Genomic DNA, 24,961 nt, shown 5'->3' with positions numbered 1-24,961 from the left:
AATCGGCGTGCAGATGAACGTATGGAGAACACTGACGAGATGAAGGAGCAGGATGATAGGACTGTTAATCGAGTATATGTTTATCTGGCGAGCTTAAGTTGCGTGATAATAGAACATCTCTCTCAGCAATTGGAAGGTCACTCAGTGGCACTGACTTTCACACGACGGACCGATTTCGATCCCCACAACTGACTACAGTTTTTTGTTGTCAGTGGACTGGAAGAGTGCTCCATCAACTTCGCAAGGATTACTATGAAACTTCTTCATGCAGAACTTGCAGCTTCAGTTGCGAAAGCCGACATTAACGACTGAACAACTTCTAACCAGTCTATGCTACTTCCCTATTTTTGCTACATCAACGAACGATCAAGTCAGTCGTTAACTAAATTAACGACTGAACAACTTCTAACCAGTGTATGCTACTTCCCTATTTTTGTTACATCAACGAACGATCATATCAGTCGTTAACTAAAATGGATAAATGGAACGCTGGAAAACATTCTTGAAAACCTGTCTCCATTTCTTAGCTTCACTTTGTTCCCCAGATTTATGTGATTAGTGATGACTAAGCTGATAAGATAATCTAACAAGGAATGCAGTTATACGCCGCCCGAGATAAGATTTCAAAGCGGGCGTGCCGTGTCATTGGCAAGGACACTTCAAAAGTCTAGATCGGATCATATGCAATCAATACAATGATAAGCGATAACATCAGTTATATTTACACTGCCACATGACGCAGCGTCGAAACGCTAGACTATAACGATTGGATAGCGTTGGTTCGAATTCCGTTTGATCCAGGCAAATGGACATTTTCTGCAGTATCTATAGGCAGGTGAGTGTAGGGATGTTTCCGTACGAAGGCCGGCCGTTGTTTCGTGTCTGTATGAAATCGGAGAAATGTCTCGTAGGTATCTGATACGAAATAAGTTTTCTGGCAAGTAGTTGCGTGGAGGAGGCGCGAACCACTTCGTTATTTGAGTTTAATGTGCTTTCATTGTAAAGTTTCTCTTTCAGCGTTTTCTATTTAAACTAGCACCTACACGAAATATTCGTAACTTAATTTCGTAATTCGATCCTGATGTGGAAACTTCTGGATAGGTGTTCGTCTCTGGCATTCTGATCGTGTGAACAGCACTAAAATATTTCAAAGTAAAAAATGAAACTCTGTTGTTCTTCTGTTTGGGGGAAGTGCGTTTCACCTACACTTAATAGTTCTGTACGTTCTAGCGTATGGGGATAAATCTCCAATTTGATCTAGTGCTTCTTATTAGTTATGTAGAATCTTACCCAGTTCTATACTTTGAGCGTGGTACAAATTCCAAACTGATTCATAAGAGCAATTGCACATTAAACTATATATTTCCCCCGCACCATACTGTATGAGTTTGTTCAGAGATCGTACTGACGTAAGCGATACCTTTCGTTTCGAATGTATGGCAGCTTTACTTCGTAGTGTGGAAACAATTAGAAGGTTTAGGGTCAGTTTTTAAAGGGGGAAGATAAACATTCGAGCTTTCGATAGCTGTCTCCGCCATCGTCATCAGGAGCGGAAATCACGCGTGTATCAGTTATTTCAACTCCTGATGACAATGGCGGAGACAGCTGTCGAAAGTTAAGAGTGTTTTATTTGAAATGACCCGGCTTGTAAACCCAAAAGATTTTACTGAATTAATATGGCGCCGACGCCGTCGGGATAAATACACATGTCTGTATGTTTTGTGATCAGCGTTCTCCTTCCAGTTTCTAAGTTGACAGAGGATGTTAAAAAGGTGTATGGGATGTCCCACCTAGGTATGGTGTAAATGGTAGGCATCTTGTGTTTATGTTTTCGGTTTTGTGAGAATCTGATGTGCTAACATTGGAAGTTAAATACAAAGGGTGCGAGGAAAGTTTTGCAATACAGTGCAACAATAAATCGCAGGAGACTGATTGTTGCTGTGTTCTGAGAATACCTCATACTTAACATTGTACCTCTTCAGAGTCTGTGGGCACAGTCGTTCACTAGCGGGGTTAGTTCGAAGTGCTTGCTATGGCATCGTGACCACGAGCATTTTTGCGGTACAATTTCGCGCGTGGTTTAAACATAGATCAGTGCTTTGAAGAAATTATCTTGCATTCAGTGATCTGTGTCCACATCGTATAACCATATTCAGGTGGTGCAGAGAATCACAAAGAGGAAATTTCACTCTGTAGGACGCTGAGAGGACAGGAGGGCCGCGATCATCAGTTCCGGAGGAAAACATCGATGCTGTGTGGAAAATGCTAGACGAAGACAGGTGGGTAATCTGTAAGCAGATAGAGGATACCTTAGGGCTAAATGCTCCAACAATTTGTTCGATTCTGCATGATCATTTGCAAGTAAAGAAACTTTGTTGTCTCTGAGTGCCGCATAGATTGACGGAAGTGCGCAGGTGACACGACGTATGACTTGGTGCCTGGAGATGTTAAAGATGTTTTCTCAGGGACAATCTCAGTATGTGAATAACATCGTGACAGGTGACGAGACTTGGCCGTACTATTATGACATGCCGACTAGCACTCAAAACAAAGTTTGGGGCGTTGAAGATGACGACACTGCCGTAGCTGTCAGAAAATTCCTATCAGTAAAGAAGAATAGATAGCTGCTTTCCTCTCTTTTTTTCCTCTAAATAGAGTGAAATTGTGGAGGGTATTTTTTTGGACACAAAAAATTGTTCAAATGGCTATGAGCACTATGGGACATCTGAGGTCATGAGTCCCATAGATGGCTCTGAGCACTATGCGACTTAACTTCTGAGGTCATCAGTCCCATAGAACTTAGAACTACTTAAACCCAACTAACCTAAGGACATCACACGCATTCATGCCCGAGGCAGGATTCGAACCTGCGACCGTAGCCTAGGTCGCGCGGTTCCAGACTGTAGCGCCTAGAACCGCTCGGCCACAACGGCCGGCGTTTTGGACACAAAGAAGACAGTCACGGATAAGTGATACCCTGAGCAGTGTCTGTACAAAGTCATCCAGTCTTTGAAGAAGCTGCGACCGAAGTCAAGAATGGACATTTGGTTCCACCATCACGACAGCGCTCCAGCTCACCGCGCCAAAGCATGCACCGGATTTTTCCGGGGTACGGGACTGAAACATCTTGAGCACCCTCCTTACAGTCCAGACTGTGGTGTCACCGCAAGGCACCATACTTAATATGTAGGCTTCAAATCGGCCGCGGTCCGTTAGTACACATCGGACCCGCGAGTCGCCACTGTCGACGCCAGCAGACCGAGCGCCGCCACTCGGCTGGTCTTACGAGACGAGCTAGCGCAGTGGCCAGTTCTACATCCGACTTGAATAGGAATGGTTCACTTGTTATAGCTTCAGAGATCGCATTTGCTGAGACGTTAGTTAGCACTGCCTTCAAAAAATGTTCAAATGTGTGTGAAATCTTTTGGGACTTAACTGCTAAGGTCATCAGTCCCTAAACTTACACACTACTTAACTTAAATTATCCTAAGAACAAACACACACACACACACACACACACACACACACACACACATGCACGAGGGAGGACTCGAACCTCCGCCGGGACCAGCCGCACAGTCCTTGACTGCAGCGCCCGAGACCGCTCGGCTAATCGAGCACGGCAACATAGCCTTCAGCCAAGTCAGTAGCTACGACCTAGCCAGGCGCCACGTACAGTCTATGCGTTTACAATTGATCTATATGTGTGAAGCAATCAGAATTGTAAAGAAGTATTCGCAGTTCAGTCTATAACTGCACTTTAAATATTATTATACAGAGTCAAGATCGACGTTCACCGCTGATACTGAATTAAAGCTAAGTATTTAATTGTATTCCTGTGTACTAACTTTCTAATCACCTAAGATGTTCCAGATACATCCCGTCAAGTGTAGTTTATTGATCCTCACGTCAGCCTACTTGATCAATGCGTGCAATTAATGGCCACACCTCGTGATCAGACTAAGAGTCAAATTGCGTGACTCAGCCGGGTCACCTTTTTCCATGAGGTCCATAGTTCCTCCTCATTCATAACACAAACCTTGCGCCTTGTGACTTTGCACTGTTTCCGCAAGTGAAAATGAAGCTGAAAGGAGTTCAGTTTTTGACTGATGTGGACCTTCTGAGGGCTTGGGACAACGAGTGTGCCTTACTCCCTCCAGAAACCTGGGAGAACTGGTTTAGGGATTGGTTTCGGCGGATGGAGAGTTGTATTCAATGTGGCGAAAATTACTTCGAAAAAATTAAATAAGTAAAGCTTTGGTTGTGTGGCCATCTTCCGCAGCAAGCATATAAATACTTGTTTTGTAAATAAAACTGCCTTGTCGTGCTCCTAGCAGCAGGAAAGGGCAGTTTTATGTACAAAACAAGTATAAATAAAGCTTTATTGCAAAACTTCCCTAGTTCCCTTTGTGTTGGTACAATAGTATCCTCATATAACCTTCACAAGTAGCTTGATTTCAAGGTGACAGTAATTTGTATTAAAGGCTCTAACGAAGCGTACCTATACACAATTACAGCGGCCCACACGTGTGTTCCTGATTTATGTAGGAGGCACCGCAACGCCCCCTGCAGATTGGCGCTGCTACAGTAGCCGCGTGCCACGCACTGGCGTCTCCAGCTGCCTGAGCCACCACATCCCCTACAGCCAGTGCGGTCTGCGCTTTCCGCGCGATTAACCCCCAGCCGCTTCGCTTGCTCGCAGCTGCCCTTAAAACCTCCGCCGTTCTCTGGACGTGGGGTCCCGCTCGCTCTGGGAACTCCTGCCTCTGGTTTCCCTCGCCGCTGATGGGCCGCCCACGAGCAGGGGAATTCGTTACACCGCTGGGGTCGACCTTCCCATAAGCCAAGGACTGAAGTGAAATGGCGTGTGTCGCGTAATGGCTTCATCGGAATACCTAAGCAGTACTCAGTCCTGTGGGCCCTGCAGAACATCAAATGCGCATACTGTATTAATCAGAGCGAAGTACATGTACGAAAGCTGACAAGTCTCTCTATCTCTTTGCGTTTTTCCCGTCGTAGGGAGTTTGCAGTTTTCCTTTCCCCCTATGACTTGGAATATTTTATTTCATGTTAGCTTTGTGGTCGGATGCGCCTATCCTGTCAATACAGTTGTGACTTCATCTGAAGGAGGAAAGTCTATGAATATATGTAAACTCTATTCTGTCTGCTTCGTGTTTTAACTGTTAGTGTAGGCGAACATAGGGGAGCAAACGAGCGTGGGAAACCACCGAAAATCCTCACTCAGGCTGGCGAGAGAACCGGGCCAGCGCTCGTTAATCCGGATTCGATCTGTGTCTGGCGCACCTCCCTCTCTGTAAGCAAGCGCGCTGCGCTTTAGTTCATACGAATAATGTCAGAGTCTGCGCGTAGCTACAGGATGATTATAATTACATTTGAGAGGGATAATTAATTGAAACCCTCAGTTGCCGACAGGTGTTTTTGACATACCTTGATGGGGACAGCTGAAATTGTGTTTCGAGAACAGTTACTATCTTCATATATAATTAAATGGCTACCCGGTCATTGACCTTCGTCTGTGCGAGTGCGCACAGTTTGCCTAAACTCTTACGGGAATTGTCAACTTAGGTGGGCGCGAATAACGAGTGGATGGGCCAAGTATCTAATAGGAACATTATGTATGTAGATTGTGGACAGTTGGGAATGTGGGTCTCACGGGAAGCGTGCAAGGGTAAGTCCCTGCAGTCGCGCTATTCATCTGTGTCCTCGGTGGCTCAGATGGATAGAGCGTCTGCCATGTGAGCAGGAGATCCCGGGTTCGAGTCCCGGTCGGGGCACACATTTTCAGCTGTCCCCATCAAGGTGTGTCAGCAATACCTGTCGGCAGCTGAGGGTTTCAATTAATTATCACTTATTCTAGAGAAGCTGCACGGTCATAATGGTATCTGTTCGTTAGAGAACAGTTACTATCTTCGTATAAAACTTGAGAAGGCTGTCATGAAAACAGAGTGATTTTACGACGATTAAACTGCGTGGAAACATTTGTAACGACATGTGGAAGAGAAATAACGAATAAACCACTGAATGAAGCACTTTTTAATTACCACATGCGGGGGTAACATTACTCTGTTAATTGCGTATCATATTTACAGGGTGTTTCAAAAATGACCGGTATATTTGAAACGACAATAAAAACTAAACGAGCAGCGATAGAAATACACCGTTTGTTGCAATATGCTTGGGACAACAGTACATTTTCAGGCGGACAAACTTTCGAAATGACAGTAGTTACAATTTTCAACAACAGATGGCGCTGCAAGTGATGTGAAAGATATAGAGGACAACGCAGTCTGTGGGTGCGCCATTCTGTACGTCGTCTTTCTGCTGTAAGCGTGTGCTGTTCACAACGTGCAAGTGTACTGTAGACAACATGGTTTATTCCTTAGAACAGAGGATTTTTCTGGTGTTGGAATTCCACCGCCTAGAACGCAGTGTTGTTGCAACAAGACGAAGTTTTCAACGGAGGTTTAATGTAACCAAAGGACCGAAAAGCGATACAATAAAGGATCTGTTTGAAAAATTTCAACGGACTGGGAACGTGACGATGAACGTGCTGGAAAGGTAGGGCGACTGCGTACGGCAACCACACAGGCCAACGCGCAGCTAGTGCAGCAGGTGATTCAACAGCGGCCTCGGGTTTCCGTTCGCCGTGTTGCAGCTGCGGTCCAAATGACGCCAACGTCCACGTATCGTCTCATGCGCCAGAGTTTACACCTCTATCCATACAAAATTCAAACGCGGCAACCCCGCAGCGCCGCTACCATTGCTGCCCGAGAGACATTCGCTAACGATATAGTGCACAGGATTGATGACGGCGAAATGCATGTGTGCAGCATTTGGTTTACTGACGAAGCTTATTTTTACCTGGACGGCTTCGTCAATAAACAGAACTGGCGCATATGGGGAACCGAAAAGCCCCATGTAGCAGTCCCATCGTCGCTGCATCCTCAAAAAGTACTTGTCTGGGCCGCCATTTCTTCCAAAGGAATCATTGGCCCATTTTTCAGATCCGAAACGATTACTGCATCACGCTATCTGGACATTCTTCGTGAATTTGTGGCGGTACAAACTGCCTTAGACGACACTGCGAACACCTCGTGGTTTATGCAAGATGGTGCCCGGCCACATCGCACGGCCGACGTCTTTAATTTCCTGAATGAATATTTCGATGATCGTGTGATTGCTTTGGGCTATCCGAAACATACAGGAGGCGGCGTGGATTGGCCTCCCTATTCGCCAGACATGAACCCCTGTGACTTCTTTCTGTGGGGACGCTTGAAAGACCAGGTGTACCGCCAGAATCCAGAAACAATTGAACAGCTGAAGCAGTACATCTCATCTGCATGTGAAGCCATTCCGCCAGACACGTTGTCAAAGGTTTCGGGTAATTTCATTCAGAGACTACGCCATATTATTGCTACGCATGGTGTATATGTGGAAAATATCGTACTATAGAGTTTCCCAGACCGCAGCGCCATCTGTTGTTGAAAATTGTAACTACTGTAATTTCGAAAGTTTGTCTGCCTGAAAATGTACTGTTGTCCCAAGCATATTGCAACAAACGGTGTATTTCTATCGCTGCTCGTTTAGTTTTTATTACCGTTTCAAATATACCGGTCATTTTTGAAATACCCTGTATGTTCCAGGTTACAAATCTTATCCAATCTGACGACCATCTGCATCCACGACAGCCTGGAACTGGCACTAGAGTCACCATTTCACAACTGTTGGCAGCACTTTTCGAACAGCGGACCGTGAAATGTTTAGCTGACCTGACACAGCTCGTGCACTGTTTGAAGATAGCACATTCCCAAATCATCAGTCATTGCGACCTTTCGAACCATATTCCTCATTCCCGATGCGGAAAGAGGACCCCTCTGTATTCCTTTGAAGCGTCGATACTGGAGAGGAGCGCCAGCACTGTGTTGTTTTGATAAAACAGCTTTACGGGTGAAACCGTACTCACCCTCTCCAGATCCATGTTGACTGTCTGCAGTTGTAATGCACACTATGCTAGTGTTTCAACACTACGTCGCCGTACCAGTACCGGCGCGCAATGGCAGGTCACGACACTAACACTGGTAACAACGGAAATCCTGCAGCGCACAGTCTGAACATTGTACCTATAAAGTTGCGTACCTATACGGTAAATATTTTTCCGACACAAAGGAAATACAGACATTGACTGCAAGCGGGCATTGATTAAAATTAAAGTTGAGAATTTGCGCCGGACCGGCATTCGAACCCGAGTCTCCTGCTTACTAGGCAGTTGCTCTGACCACTGAGCCATCCAGCAGCAGAACGTACCAGCGTGACTTCAAACACTTTGTTACAGGAAATGTTCAATATGTCCTCCGTTAGCGAGGATACATGCATCCACTCTCCGTCGCATGGAATCCCTGATGCGCTGATGCAGCCCTGGAGAATGGCGTATTGTATCACAGCCGTCCACAATACGAGCACGAAGTGTCTCTACATTTGCTACCGGGGTTGTGTAGACAATAGCTTTCAAATGCCCCCATAAATGAAAGTCAAGAGGGTTGAGCTCAGGAGAGCGTGGAGGCCATGGAATTGGTCCGCCTCTACCAATCCATCGGTCACCGAATCTGTTGTTGAGAAGCGTACGAACACTTCGACTGAAATGTGCAGGAGCTCCATCGTGCATGAACCACACGTTGTGTCGTACTTGTAAAGGCACATATTTTAGCAGCACAGGTAGAGTATCGCGTATGAAACCATGATAACGTGCTCCATTGAGCGTAGGTGGAAGAACATGGGGCCCAATCAAGACATCACCAACAATGCCGGCCCAAACGTTCACAGAAAATCTATGTTGATGACGTGATTGCACAATTGCGTGCGGATTCTCTTCAGCCCACACATGTTGATTGTGAAAATTTACAATTTGATCACGTTGGAATGAAGCCTCAGCCGTAAGGAGACCATTCATTTGTACTGAAATGAGGATTGACACATTGTTGGATGAATCATTCGCAGAAGTGTACCCGTGGAGGCCAATCAGCTGCTGATAGTGCCTGCACATGCTGAACATGGAACGGAAACAACTGGTTCTCCCGTAGCACTCTCCATACAGGGACGTGGTCAACGTTACCATGTACAGCAGCAACTTCTCTGACGCTGACATTAGGGTTATCGTCAACTGCACGAAGAATTGCCTCGTCCATTGTAGGTGTCCTCGTCGTTCTAGTCTTCCCCAGTCGCGAGTCATAGGCTGAAATGTTCCGTGCTCCCTAAGACGCCGATCAACTGCTTCGAACGTCATCCTGTCGGGAAACCTTCGTTCTGGAAATCTGTCTCGATACAAACGTACTGCGCCACGGCTATTGCCCCGTGCTAATCCATACATCAAATAGGCATCTGCCAACTCCGCATTTGTAAACATTGCACTGACTGCAAAACCACGTTCGTGATGAACACTAACCTGTTGATGCTACGTACTGATGTGCTTGATGCTAGTACTGTAGAGCAATGAGTCGCATGCACCGAAGTCAACATTACCTGAATCGAGGAAGTACAGTACATACTGACGAAACTAAAATGAGCTCTAACATGGAAATTAAGCATTTCCGGACACATGTCCACATAACATTCTTTCTTTATTTGTGTATGAGGAATATTTCCTGAAAGTTTGGCCGTACCTTTTTGTAACACCCTATACAGGGTTATTACAAATGATTGAAGCGATTTCACAGCTCTACAATAACTTTATTATTTGAGATATTATCACAATGCTTTGCACACACATACAAAAACTCAAAAAGTTTTTTTAGGCATTCACAAATGTTCGATATGTGCCCCTTTAGTGATTCGGCAGACATCAAGCCGATAATCAAGTTCCTCCCACACTCGGCGCAGCATGTCCCCATCAATGGGTTCGAAAGCATCGTTGATGCGAGCTCGCAGTTCTGGCACGTTTCTTGGTAGAGGAGGTTTAAACACTGAATCTTTCACATAACCCCACAGAAAGAAATCGCATGGGGTTAAGTCGGGAGAACGTGGAGGCCATGACATGAATTGCTGATCATGATCTCCACCACGACCGATCCATCGGTTTTCCAATCTCCTGTTTAAGAAATGCCGAACATCATGATGGAAGTGCGGTGGAGCACCATCCTGTTGAAAGACGAAGTCGGCGCTGTCGGTCTCCAGTTGTGGCATGAGCCAATTTTCCAGCATGTCCAGATACACGTGTCCTGTAACGTTTTTTTTTTTTTTTTTTTTTTTTTTTTCGCAGAAGAAAAAGGGGCCGTAAACTTTAAACCGTGAGATTGCACAAAACACGTTAACTTTTGGTGAATTGCGAATTTGCTGCACGAATGCGTGAGGATTCTCTACCGCCCAGATTCGCACATTGTGTCTGTTCACTTCACCATTAAGAAAAAAATGTTGCTTCATCACTGAAAACAAGTTTCACACTGAACCCATCCTCTTGCATGAGCTGTTGCAACCGCGCCGAAAATTCAAAGCGTTTGACTTTGTCATCGGGTGTCAGGGCTTGTAGCAATTGTAAACGGTAAGGCTTATGCTTTAGCCTTTTCCGTAAGATTTTCCAAACCGTCGGCTGTGGTACGTTTAGCTCCCTGCTTGCTTTATTCGTCGACTTCCGCGGGCTACGCGTGAAACTTGCCCGCACGCGTTCAACCGTTTCTTCGCTCACTGCAGGCCGACCCGTTGATTTCCCCTTACAGAGGCATCCAGAAGCTTTAAACTGCGCATACCATCGCCGAATGAGTTAGCAGTTGGTGGAGCTTTGTTGAACTTCGTCCTGAAGTGTCGTTGCACTGTTATGACTGACTGATGTGAGTGCATTTCAAGCACGACATACGCTTTCTCGGCTCCTGTCGCCATTTTGTCTCACTGCGCTCTCGAGCGCTCTGGCGGCAGAAACCTGAAGTGCGGCTTCAGCCGAACAAAACTTTATGAGTTTTTCTACGTATCTGTAGTGTGTCGTGACTATATGTCAATGAATGGAGCTACAGTGAATTTATGAAATCGCTTCAATCATTTGTAATAGCCCTGTATATAAGCGCGCGCGCTTGTGTGTGTGTGTGTGTGTGTGTGTGTGTGTGTGTGTTTGTGTAAAATACATGTCTACAGCTGCTGATTACATGGAGACTGCTATGAAGTATTTGTGTGGCACAGTCATTAGTGTAAGGTATGTGTGCTGTTTACACATCAACCCTTCCAGTGCTTCGAGCTGAAAAGACATGAGCACCCGAGCAAGACGAAACGCCGCCTACTATAACTTGCAGGAGAGGACGGCGTGATGCTGTCGAATACGTTAGTGTAATTGGAAGAGTTAGCCACTTGAAATTTGAGACGATAACTTGAAGCCAGTATGAACCTTTTTAAAAGTATTTATGGCTTGTTGCGTTTTTTGCTAGCAATAGATACAACTTTCACATCTCAGATAAAAAAGTTGCAAGCAGATGCAGTAAATCCACAATGCTTAGATGTTAGACGGTTAATTATTGAAATGGATAGCAGGTGTTGTAATGCCAGGCAGCAAAGACCGGTAGGTGTTGGAATGCCAGGCACCGAAGACTCCGAACAAAAATTCCTCGGAGCGCGCAGACGTGAAGCGGGTGAAATGTCGAAATGGAAGCCGTCGTCTCGGTTGAGCGGTTGTCTGCGGATTTCCACACTTCCCTTGAGCACTGAATCCCAGTAGGATGAGGCTGTTGCCCGTATCTCGACTTTTCCAGAATCCATGGAATGACCAGTGGAAATAATGTTCAGCCACTGCAGATTAACTGGGTTGCAACAGAGAGGCAGATTAACTGGGTTGCAACAGAGAGGGGCGTTGTTCGTATTCAACGCACTGCTGTTGTATTGTGCGTACTGTTTGTCGGGCATTACTTTTAACAAACTGCCAAGAAGTTTCGTAGATATCTACATTTCGTAAAACCAAATCATCTTTTCATGGATCACATAAGAGCTGCTATCTTGGGCGGTGGGCATGAGATAACATCCAGTTTATGTTTTCTCGTTATTCTGGCACTTCTTGAGGAAACATTTGTTATGCCCGTTGATTTTACCATGTCTTTCCTCTTCCTGTGATTGGCTGGTGTTTTCTCTTGTAGACCTCACTAATTCTAGTGCTTTGTGTATCCATTTCACCTAAATACACCTTCTGTGTGGACCAGTTCGTCTGGAAGGCTTTCAGTGTGACAGTAAATGGGGCATGTGGAGTAAAATTTTAGTACGCTCATATTTTGCAAAGAATGGTTGCAACCGGACGCTAGCAGGTATAAATGGTTATGCGTGGATTTATGGTACATGCAATGCTGTAAAAGCAACCATACGTCGGTTTAATACACCCAAAAACGGTAGACAAGCTTTTATCTTCCGCCCCTTGGTAAACCTGATATTTTCACGAATGAAGTTAACTACACACATCAAAAAAAGTTTTACATAACCTCGGTTCCGAGAGTTCCGGAACCTGTACAGAAAATAGGAATAGAGATCAACATAAACATCATTTCCGCCCTTTTTATTGCTCATGAAAACCACACATTGCATATTTTACCATCATACAGCGAGAACTTCAGAGGCGGTGCTCCAGATTGCTGTACACACCGGTACCTCTAGTACCCAGTAGCACATCCTCTTGCAATGATACATGCCTGTATTCATCGTTGCATACTATCCACAAGCTCATCAGGGCACTGTTGGTCCAGATTGTCCCACTTCTCAGCAGCGATCGGTCGGAGGATGGCATTCACATATCGTATGACCACCAGAGGCGTACGTCGGCCCCACATAGTGCCACCCCAAAACACGAGAGAACCTCTACCATGCTGCATTCGCTGGACAGTGTGTCTAAGGCGTTCGGCCTGACTGGGTTGCCTCCAAACACGTCTCCGACGATTGTCAGGTTGAAGGCATATGCGACACTCACCAGTGAAGAGAACGTCATGTCTATCCTGAGCGGTCCATTTGGAATGTTGTTGGGCCCATCAGCACCGCGCTGCATGGTTTCATGGTTGCAAAGATAGACGTCGGGAGTGAAGTTGTGCATCTTGCAGCCTATTGCGCACAGTTTGATTCGTAACACGACTTTCTGTGGCTGCACAAAAAGCATTATTCAACATGGTGGCATTGCTGTCAGGTTTCCTCCGAGCCCTAATCGGTAGGTGGCGGTCATACACTGCAGTAGACCCCTTGGGCGGCCTGAGCGAGGCATGTCATTGACAGTTCTTGGCTCTCTGTATCTCCTCCATCTCCGAACAACATCGCTTTGGTTGATTCCGTGACGCCTGGAAACTTCCCTTGTTGAGAGTCCTTCCTGTCACTAAGTAACAATGCGGACGTAATCGAACCTAGGTACTGACCGTCTAGGACAACACGAGCCTTGTACCTCCTTCCTGATGGAATGACTGGAACTGATCGGCTGTCGGACCCCCTCCGTCTAATAGGCGCTGCTCATGCATGGTTGTTTACCTCTTTGTGCAGTTTTAGTGACATCTCTGAACAGTCAAAGGGACTGTGTCTGTGATACAATATCTACAGACAACGTCCATCTTCAGGAATTCTGGGAACCGGGGTGATGCAAACATTTTTTGATGTGTGTAAAATAAGGAGCAAACTGGAGGGTTAAGGAGACTACGCATTAGTCGTAGTGAGCTCCCTCTGCATCAAGCAGGATGTAAACGAAAGCAGTAGTTAGTACATGCCAACTTGTACCGTATAAGCCAGTGGTTTGGGTCCACGGCTCTCTTGACCTGAACATAAAAACTCAGCCGGCCGGAGTGGCCGAGCGGTTCTAGGCGCTTCAGTCCGGAACCGCGCTGCTGCTACGGCCGCAGGTTCGAATCCTGCCTCGGGCATGGATGTGTTTGATGTCCTTAGGTAAGTTAGGTTTAAGTAGTTCAAAGTTCTAGGGGACTGATGACCTCAGATGTTAAGTCTCATAGTGCTCAGAGCCATTTGAAACATTTTTCACTATGTTTACCAAATTACCGTAACTTAACTGAAGATGTCGTTTCCTTTTATTAGGCAACATGTTTTTGGTAGCTAGGGCTTTGGGGAAAAAAACCGATTCACTATGGTCACCCATTTTCAGGAACAGTACACACAACACGGAGATTTAAATGGTTGACGTCGTTACATCCTGCATTTTCATGAGTTTATGTCTTTAAAACTGCGTGATGTAGATTTGAACTATCACGCAGTGTACTTACATTTTAAAAACTTATCCATATCGACAAAGAAAAACAAATTACAGAAGACAAGCAGCAATCAAAATCTGATCGTTACTGAACAAAAAACAAATGAATCACTGAATAGGATTCGCCTACCGTCTGCAGCGCTGTCATAGTACAACTTAATTTTCGGTTTTCATTTGCTCAGAAAGCAATTAAACTGAATTATTATTATTATTATTATTATTATTATTATAAAACGCCGCGACGGCTATGCTGTAAGGCCATGACGCCCTGCGAGCCGCGCCGCGCAGTTTGAAAACCCCGCTGTAAACGATAGTAATGCTTCTACTTTTAATTGCTATCCTTTGTCGTTTGCTTTGCAAACGTTGAGTAATAGTTTGTGCCATTTAGATTATAATTTTACAAAACTAATCGAAATGCCATATTTACGTCAAATCTTTTCCTTCTTTTGTTACAGGTGAGTAGCGGTCAGATTTCGAATTTGGAGCGCTAGTTCTTCCTTCGGTAAGCTGTCGTTATTTCACTGCTACTAGAAATTTACATGTACTGCTAACCGTATACAATATCGTAAGCTGGCAACAGTGTTGCCCCGCTATATAAAGAGTGTAGTAATGAATGATTTCACTTCTCGTCGCCTGTACTGGCCATTTTAACAGCAGGTAATATCTAGGTAATTAATTTATTTCGTGTTAGAATCAGTACACTTTTTGGAACCCAAGAAACTATAGTAGTTATTTTACCAGACCATCCAATCCTACACTGTAAAACTGTTAGAAATACTTAAGAACAGCATAAATAGTTCCATAGTAGTATTTGCCAGGGCTCGTCGCTAGCAGTCCATTGTGTCTTACAGTTCTGGATTTTGAGGCCAGGCTCAAATATATTATAATTTTGAGTTTTTGTAGTTGTGACGATAGGAAATGACACACTTCTAATACTGTTTCCCGCTTATAAGAGGTAAGAGCATGTATTGTTCTAATTATACAGTTGCTACCACCAAATTCTAATATATATAATACTCGCTTCTGCAACTCACTTTCCCATGCTGTAATAAAATCATCCTTTCGTCGTCCTTGCTAATCGGGTGTTGGATCATAAAGACCTCAGTTGGTGACCGTTCCAAACCGCGTATGCCAATAACTTAAAGCTCTTCCGTTTCTCCGTTTCTAAGACGACCAACAAAAGCCACTTTGCAACGAAAGTCACTTTGCTACTGCAGAGATAGTTTATGAATCATTCAACCTTACCGCATAGTTCGAGAGCCGCGAACATCTTAAAAATATTTTAGAACTTGTTTAAAGGAATTGAATTTGGATTAAGGACAAGCCTGTGGTGTTTGATATTCCGATTTATCTGGAGCTTTTGTCAGTTGACTCAAACGAGATGCTCGAAAGCCTGTGGAGAATTCATTGCTATGAAAAGTGGGAGGTAATGACATGCTTCATGGCAGCGTTTTATCATAATTTTTCAGTACCATATGTGTGCCTGGTAACGGCGATGTTTTAATCTACTAGCGTCTGGATTGCCTGACAAAGAGAGCGCGGTCGTTCGTCAAGTGACGAAGAGGTCTGTCTGGTGTTAAGTTACCCACTAGCTAGTTTTACTGATTTCTGAGTTATTCCACTTCAGGGACTCACAATACCGGCAGTCACACAGAAAGAAATTGGAATTTAAAAAACTTGCTTCTGTCGCTTGACTAATATGTCATATGCGGCAGTCACCAGATGTAATCTTTTTAAATGTTACCAACTTGACATGGCTGAATCAGAAAAATTCAGTGTATGCAGCATGTATAGTGCGGTTGTGTCGTAGAGTGCAGACTTCCACTGTTTGTATTAACTTTCGTGGTAGCGAGCGGTGTTAGTTTCATCTTTTGTCGGATCTCCGTCAAAGGCAATAAAATTTTTACCTCAGTTCGCTGCCGTTAACTGTGTCCAAAAAACGCGAAACATGCGTGGTTAGAAGCTTACATTACATTTATTTACTTTACAGTTCATATACTATTCCATCAAACCAGATGTGCCTTCTGCAGATGATGTGACTTACGTTGCAGGAGGATACTTGGCGCCGTTTTACCCTCACGTAGGGAAGCCGGAGTAAACAGTATGCTATGATCTTAGACGGAAACAAAAAAAGCCGGCAGAAAGCTTCTTCACTTTTGACGACTGGCGCCAGAGATCGGAACACATGTGTTGTCTCCATGGCCAGCTTCAAGCGAAAAGGAAAGGCTCTTTCTCTTTCCTGACGTTTTCCTCGGCAATTGAGAATTTCCCCCGTCGTGTTAAGTTTATGCACCTACATAAAGACTGCGAAAAGATGTGTGTGTTTTCCGGCGTTTCTCTTTAGTCATGGTGCAGTGAAACAGGTTTCTGGAGAAACACAACTGGCTATCTCACGAAGTAAGGACTGTTATCGGTAGGGGATCACAAGTTGATACCTTATTTCTTGATTTCCTGAAGGCCTTTGTTACCGTTCCTCAAAAGCGGGTACTAATCAAATTGCTTACTGGAGTATCGTGATTTCCGGTCACAAAAGTCACACTTCGTAGCTGATCAAGTCATCTAGTGAAACTGAAGTGGTAAGCGGTACCTTGGGTTGCTCAAGGATGTTCCTAGCCTACATAAACGACTTAAGGGGCAAACGGATCAACATTTTTAGATTGCTTCCAGATGGTGCCGTCATTCACCGTCTAGTAAGGTTACCAGAACATAAAACCTTTATTTGGACAACCACTGATGCAGGCAAAAATCTACATTGTGCGATAAGTGGCAATTTCGGTTACACCATAAATCAAACGCATTTTAAGATTGTCAGTTGAACTAAATATCTATCAATTATAATTACGAACAATTTAAAGTAGAACTGTTGTTGTTGTTGTTGTTGTTGTTGTTGTCTTCAGTCCGAAGACCGGTTTGATGCAGCTCTCCATGCTACTCTATCCTGTGTAAGCCTCTTCATCTCTGAATAGCTACAGCAACCCACATCCTTCTGAATCTGCTTACTGTATTCATCTCTTGGTCTCCCTCTACAATTTTTACCCCCGCTTCCCTGCAGTCATAAATTGGTGATCCCTTGATGTCACCCCTTGGTCCGTCTCTACGATTTTTAGCTCACACGCATCCCTCCCGTACTAAATTGGTGGTCCCTTGATGTCTCAGAATGTGTCCTACCAACCGTTCCTTTTTCTTATCAGGTTGTCCCACAAATTTCTTCTCTTCCCATTTCTATTCAGTACCTCCTCATTAGTTAGTGATTTAGCAATCTAATCTTCAACATTCTTTTGTAGCACCACAATTCGAAAGCTTCAAGTCTTTTTTTTTTTTGTCGAAACTGTTTATCGTCCATGTTTCACTTCTATACATGGCTATACTCCAGACAAATACCTTCAGAGAAGACTTCCTAACACTTAAATCTGTATTCTATGTTAACAAATTTCCCCCTTTCAGAAATGCTTTTCTTACCATTGCCAATCTTCATCCTCTCTATATCGGCCATCATCAGTTATTTTGCTGCCCAAATAGCAAAACTCGCCGACTACTTGAAGTGTGTGGTTTTTAATCTAATTTCCTTGCCATCACCTGATTTAATTCGACTACATTCCATTGTCCTTGTGTTGCGTTTGATGTCCGTCTTATATCGTCCTTTCAAGACACTGTCCATTCCGCTCAACTGCTCTTCCAAGTCCTTTGCTGTCTCTGACAGAATTGCAAAATTATTGGCAAACCTCAAATTTTTATTTCTTTTCCTTGAACATGAATTCCTGCTCCAAATTTTTCTTTAGCTTGTGAATTAGAGTTTAACGCCCCGTCGACTGCGAGATCTTTAGAGACGGAACACAAGCTCGGATTAGGGAAGGATGGGAAAGGAAATAGGCCGCGCTCTTTCAAAGGACCTATCCCGGTATTTGCCTGAAGCGATTTAAAGAAATCACGGAAAACCTAAATCAGGATAGCTGGACTCGGATTTGAGCTGTCATCTTCCCGAATGCGACTTCAGTAAGCTTTTCTTTGGTTTCCTTTACTCCTTGTTCAATGCACACATTGAATAACATTGGGGATAGGCTGCAACCGTTTCTCACTCCCTTCTCAACCACTGCTTCCCCCTTCGTGCCTCTCGACTCTTATACCAACTGCTGTCCCATTTCTGTACAAGTTGTAAACAGCCTTTCACTTCCTGTATTTTACCCCTGCTACCTTCGGAATTTCAAAGAGAGTATTCCAGTCGACATTGTCAAAAGCTTTCCTTATCCTTAACCCATCTTCTGTGAGAAGTCTTAGGGTCAGTATTTGCTCACGTGTTCCTACAGTGATCCGGAATCCGAACTGATATTCCGAGAGGTCGGCTTTACCAATTGTTCCGTCCATCTGTAAAGAATTCGTGTTAGTGTTTTGCAACATGACTTATTAAATTGATAGTTAGGCATTCTTCAGACCTGTCAGCAACTGCTTTCTTTGGAATTGCAATTATTACATTCTTCTTGAAGTCTGAGGGCTTTTCGCCTGTCTCATACGTCTTACACGCCACATGGAAGACTTTTGTCATGGCTGGCTCTCCCAAAGCTGTCATCACTTCTGATGGAATATCATCTACTCACGGGGCTTTGTTTCGACTTCGATCTTTCAGAGCTTGGTCAAGTTCTTCTCGCATCGTCATGTGACCCATCTCATCTTCGTCTGCGTCCAGCTCCCTTTCTATAATGTTGCCTTCAAGTTCGTGTCCCTTCTATATAGACCCTCTATATACTCCTTCCACTATTCCCTTCTTTGCTTATGCATGATTTACCATCAGAGCTCTTGATGTTCATATAGCTGATTCTCTTTTCCCCAAAGGTCTGTTTAATTTTCCTGTAGGTGGAATCTTCTTTTCTCTACTGGTATATGCATCTAAATCCTTAAATTCTTCCTATAACCATTCCTGCTTAGCCATTTTGCACTTCCTGACAATCTCATTTTTTAGATGTTTGTATTCCATTTCATCTCTTAAAACAACCGAATCATCTTTTGTTGTGTTCCTTTCCCTGTTATTGTCAATTGTTGCCTAATGCCCACTCCACATTTGCATCTGGAAATGCCTTACAATTTAAAATCTGGTTCCAAAATCTGTCTTAACGTTATATAATCAATCTGAAACCTTCCGGTGCCTCCATGCCTTTTCCAAGTATACAGTCTTGTGTTACGATTCTTATACCAAGTGTTAGCAATGATTAAATTGTGCACTATGCAAAACTCCACTCCATATTCACCTAATATTTTTCCTTCTTTTCCTGTTATTCAATTCCAGTCCCCCATGACTATTAAATTTTCGCCTCCCTTAACTATCTGAATAATTTCTTTTATCTCATCATACATTTTTTCAATCTCATTATCATCTGCTCAGCTAGTTGGCATATAAACTTAAATTACTATGGTGGGTGTGGGCTTTGTGTCTATCGTGGCTACAATAATGCAGTTTCTACGCTGTTCATAGTAGTTTATCCACGTTCCTATTTTTTTATTCATTATTGAACCTGCTCTTGCATTACCGCTGTTTGATTTTGTGTTTATAACCCTGTATTCACCTGACCAGAAGACCTCTTGCCATCGAACTTAGCTACCTCCCATTATATCTATGATGTGATAAAGAAGTTATGGTGGCAGTCATTAAAAAGGCGTTTTTTCGTTGCGGCGAGATCTTTTCACGAAATTTTAATCATCCGCATTCTCCACCGCACGCCATATTATTTTGTGGATTTCACCTGTTTGTTGATATAGACATCTAAGTCAAATTTCGATTCGGCTGTCAAGAAATAGTGTTGTTTAATTATGCAGAGGAATCGTGGGATGACAAATTACATGACATATAAATTACCCTAGGCGCTCAGTCCGGAACCGCGCGACTGCTACGGTCGCAGGTTCGAATCCTGCCTCGGGCATGGATGTATGTGATGTCCTTAGGTTAGTTAGTTTTAAGTAGTTCTGAGTTCTAGGGGACTGATGACCTCAGCAGTTGAGTCCCATAGTGCTCAGAGCCATTTTTGAATTTAATCCGCTTTGATTCATTCGTTTTGAATGATCGTAATTCAAGTGAATTTCGAATAGGGGCTGTTGTTATTCACATTGACATGTTATATGCGTAAGCATATCCAGTTGCCTTGAAACTCACTTTAAAATTGTAGAAAATCATCCCTGGCAAAGTTATGGCTGTCAGCGTCGGAATATGATGCAGTTCCCCGCAATATGAGCCAATTTGTCTCCTCCTCATGTCTCTTCCTATTAACGCGTAATATCATTAATACTTCTCGTCGATACTTACTGGACTCACTCATCGTCGCTAGAGGAAGCCAGTGTTAGAATCGCCTGGAGACACTCTTCAGTGCATTTCTGAAACCTTACTCACGCAGTTAACTTACTCTTTACTGAAGAGTGACTCTCGCCTGGAGAAAAGATCAGTATCGTAAGCTTTTCAGTGTTTTGGGGAAAAAAAAGAGCTTAGTAGGAGAGGATGCGATTAGGTTTTAACATTCCGTCTATATCAAGTTTATCAGTGTTGGATCGGGCAAGGACGGGGAAGAAAATTAGTTATTTCATTTCAAAAGGCACGAAACAAGACATTCGCTTTAAACGATATAGAGGAATCACTTAAAAATTAAAGCAGGAGTTGGAGCTGCGCTAGCGTGTTACCTTACGGTACGGTACGGTACGTGCTGATGACGCCTCGGCAGAAGGCTGCAGACTGTTGCCACCTTATACAGCAGCCCCTCCGGGTTGTTGCCCGCTTTACGATGCACGCCGACAGAGTTGCGGCTCGTGCACTCAACATTTGCACTGCTGGCTAACATCGTTTTTCTCCACTGCTAAGCATCTGAGTTTCTTGCACAAGTCATGATTAAGACTGATCAACACGCTTGCAGTTCACGTTTTAGAAGTTCGCATCTGACAGCTAGCGAGCTTCACCTTTCTAGCCAGTGGCTGCTGCTCTGGCCCTGTCGGCTCCCACTGTACTGCTGCACACTGCCTGCCACTTCTGTATGGGAAACTTTTCCGCGCACGGAAGTTACGCCTATTTCAACAAAAAACGCGAATCCTGCCCTAATTAAAACGAAGAACAGGTTTTTGACATATTCAGATATGCTATGGAGATCTTTACCGTATGTGCAGTTCAGAATTTTTGTGGGAGAAACACTTTAAACTTCGTACTTGTCAGAAGACTTCGCTTCCCACGCACGGGTTCCCGGGTTCGATTCCCGGCGGGGTCAGGGATTTTCTCTGCCTCGTGATGGCTGGGTGTTGTGTGATGTCCTTAGGTTAGTTAGGTTTAAGTAGTTCTAAGTTCTAGGGGACTGATGACCATAGGTGTTAAGTCCCATAGTACTCAGAGCCATTTTTATTTTGTCAGAAGACTGAGAAGAAAAGGGAACCGCATTTTCCAAAGTTTATACGTATCAAAGTCAAGGCACAAAAATCCGTTGCCGAGCGGAGCCATTTTTTTGTATTCAAAAATAAACAAATAATGCAGCGAATTAAATGCTTTTCGAGATAAGACGATACAAGTTTGAAAGCTTTTTGCGGAGGTAAAAATTAGCACTCTGCTGTCCCTGATTAAAATTGAAGAACAAGTAGTTGATAAAGGTGCGGCTGGCACCGGCAGAGGTTCGAGTCCTCCCTCGGGTTTGGGTGTGTGTGTTTGTCTATTAGGATAATTTTAGGTTAAGAAGTGTGTAAGCTTAGGGACTGATGACCGTAGCAGTTAAGTCCCATAAGATTTCAACACATTTCAACATTTGAACTTGATATAGTTAGAGACTGCAGCAGATGTCCATACCATACATCACTATCAGATGTTTTACGTGATTTCTATAACAGATCGATACCTCGGAACGATTTACTATCGCCGCGGTGAGTGGAGCGCTGTGGCGGTTGCCTAAGACATTACGCGTCACAACGGCGTCGCAACTTTGGACACTAATCGTCGGATAGCAACTACATTGTCTGAAAAAAAGAGTGAAATACCAGAAAGGGGGAGGAGAAAACGATATGAAACATTACGTGTTGAGAGGGGATGTGATCACAATATTGAGTCAAATTTACAGAGAAGCTGTTTATTAGTACCAAAGATAGCTATGGTTGTCATGTCTAGAAGGTTGTATGCACTTTCCAAAGAACTTGGCAGTATGAGCTGGATTACTAATATGACGTTCCACACCGTCTGGCTCAGATGCCTGTCCTGCTTCGGATGCGGAGGATGTCATTAAGCCGGTGTATCCTCTCCAGAGGCAAGCTGACCCTCACGACAGTTGCAACTGGTCCTCGTCACACTTGATACTGCCAGTGAGGCGACGTTGACGTCCGACCTGTACCCACACATATTCTATCACGGACAGATCAGGGAATGTTACTGGCCACGGGAGCACCGCAACACCACGCAGACAGTTCATAGACACATGTGCCGTATGTTGGACGAACATTGTCCTGTTGGAAACTGGAACCACAGTACTATCGCGGGAGAGGCGAAACATGAGGACGTAGGATGTTACCGAGCGAGGTGGTGCAGGGGCTAGCAAACTGGATTCGCATTCGGGAGGACGACGGTTCAAACCCGCGTCCAGCCATCCTGATTTATATTTTCCGTAATTTCACTAAATCGTTTCAGGCAAATCCCGGGATGGTTCCTTCCCTAATCGAGTTTGTGCTCCGTCTCTAATGACTTCATTGTCGCCGGGACGTTAAACACTAATATTCTCCTACTCCTCATTCGCAGGATGTCCGTGACGTATCCTTAATTAGATTAGATTAGTACGTGTTCCATAGATGATGACTACGACACTTCGTAATGATGTGGAACGTGTCAGGTTAATAAAAGGTGTCTATACAGGATATTACATTACAAAAAATATTACATGACACTTAATATTTTTAATTTTTTTGTGGGGGTTGGGGAAATTACCCACTTACTATATCCAAAAATTCATCTAATGAGTAGAAGGAGTTGTCATTAAGAAACTCTTTTTAATTTCCTTTTAAATGCTATATGGCTATCTGTCAGACGTTTGATGCTATTAGGTAAGTGACCAAAGACTTTTGTGACAGCATAATTTACCCCCTTCTGAGCCAAAGTTAGATTTAACCTTGAGTAGTGAAGATAATCTTTTCTCCTAGTGTTGTAGCCATGTACACTGCTATTACTTTTGAATTAGTTCGGATTGTTAATAACAAATTTCATAAGTGAATATATATATATATATATATATATATATATATATATATATATATTTATTTATTTATTTATTTATTTATTTATTTATTTATTGTGAGGCTACAGTGAAGATCTCTAGCTCTTTAAATAAGTGTCTGCAGGATGGTCTTGGATGAGCCCCAGCAATTATTCTGATTACACGCTTTTATGCAATGAACATTCGTTTTCTCAGTGATGAGTTACCCCAGAATATGATGCCATATGAAAGCAGAGAATGAAAATAGTCATGGTAAGCTAATTTACTGAGATGTATATTGCCAAAATTTACAATGATCCTATTGGGATAAGTAGCTCAACTCAAACGTTTGAGCAGATCCTCAGTGTGTGCCGTGAGAGCACCGCCAATCACCACCACAGGTGACCTGGAATCGTACCTGACCTGAAATCATACCCAATGGTTTTCGACACCACGTCGCCAGGAGCAACACCGCTGTGTCTCTCCAAAACATTCGAAGAGTGGAACCTATCCCCAGGTCGTTGCCATACTCGCCGACGACGGTCGTCCGGGACAGTGCAGAAACGCGATTTATAGCTGAACACGACGCGACGTCATTCATCAGCAGTTGATGCTTCCCGGTCACGACGCCATCCCAGATGCAGTCGTATGTGTTGTGGTGCCAACGGCAGCCTACGCATTGGACGGTAATCCCCTATTCGAGTTGCTGCTAATCTCAGATCAGTGGTGCGAGACGACACGTAGTGGTGCAGGGTGTCCATTACTTGTTCTCGGTTGGCAGGCACATATGTGAAGGAGTTACGGTGTGCGTGGTGTGCAAAACGGGATTCTCCCTTCTGGACCTTGACAACGGGTGAGCCTACCCTCATGTTCCCATGCAGCCCAACATCGGGCCACTGCCACATTTGAATGCCTCAAAAATCTGGATATTGCACGATTCGACCAACTGGCGAAAGACCCTCAATGAGGTCCCTTTCAGATTCTGGGAGATCTTGATAACGCTATCGTACACGAGTACGCTGCATCTTCGTTACCTTCACATTGACAACTCAACTTCTGACGTAGTTCAAGCCCCTTACATACCTTGCCAGGCCTGATAACAACGCTAAACGAACAGCACTAGTCCACTCTGTTGGCCTTTCACTCTGTAACACAGAAATGCAGCATCATTTTCATCCTCGCCGATGCTGTTCGAATTTACATTGACACCCGACCATGTCGCCCAGTTGGTTCACTTTTTTTGTCAGTCAATGCAATTACAGTTGCAGTTGACGGGTTGTCGCCATTATAAAGCACTTGAAGATCAGTGAAATGTGCCTTACAGTAACGATAATTAAAGGAACTCGAATGTGATGTAAAAGGGGTACTGTATGTGTGAAACCCTAGTCCGATGTAAAAGAGAGTCTGATGACCCTAATCGGATTAGGTTAAATAAACAACTAAATAAGTAGAACTAAACACAGCAAAACGGTAGAACACGTCGTGTGGCACTTCCAGACACAAAACCAAGCGAGATGGCGCAGCTTAGTAGCTCGAAATGGTTCATATGGCTCTGAGCACTATGGGA

At 44.0% G+C, this 24,961-nt stretch overlaps 1 protein-coding gene and 2 non-coding genes across 3 annotated transcripts in view; 2 read left to right on the top strand and 1 right to left on the bottom strand.

The window, feature by feature from the left end:
* Nucleotides 1–24,961, top strand: part of LOC126187479 (uncharacterized) — a 769,527-nt gene that overhangs the window by 302,656 nt on the left and 441,910 nt on the right. The window lies entirely within an intron of this gene.
* Trnat-ugu (transfer RNA threonine (anticodon UGU)) lies at nucleotides 5,722–5,795 on the top strand. Its single transcript has one exon. It is a non-coding gene; the product is annotated as a tRNA-Thr (tRNA).
* Trnat-agu (transfer RNA threonine (anticodon AGU)) lies at nucleotides 8,241–8,314 on the bottom strand. The gene has a single exon. It is a non-coding gene; the product is annotated as a tRNA-Thr (tRNA).

Source organism: Schistocerca cancellata, chromosome 5 (genome assembly GCF_023864275.1).
Source record: "Schistocerca cancellata isolate TAMUIC-IGC-003103 chromosome 5, iqSchCanc2.1, whole genome shotgun sequence".
NCBI lineage: Eukaryota > Metazoa > Arthropoda > Insecta > Orthoptera > Acrididae > Schistocerca > Schistocerca cancellata.
The sequence above is the reverse complement of the archived record's forward strand: the minus strand, read 5'-3'. Positions and strand labels throughout refer to the sequence as shown.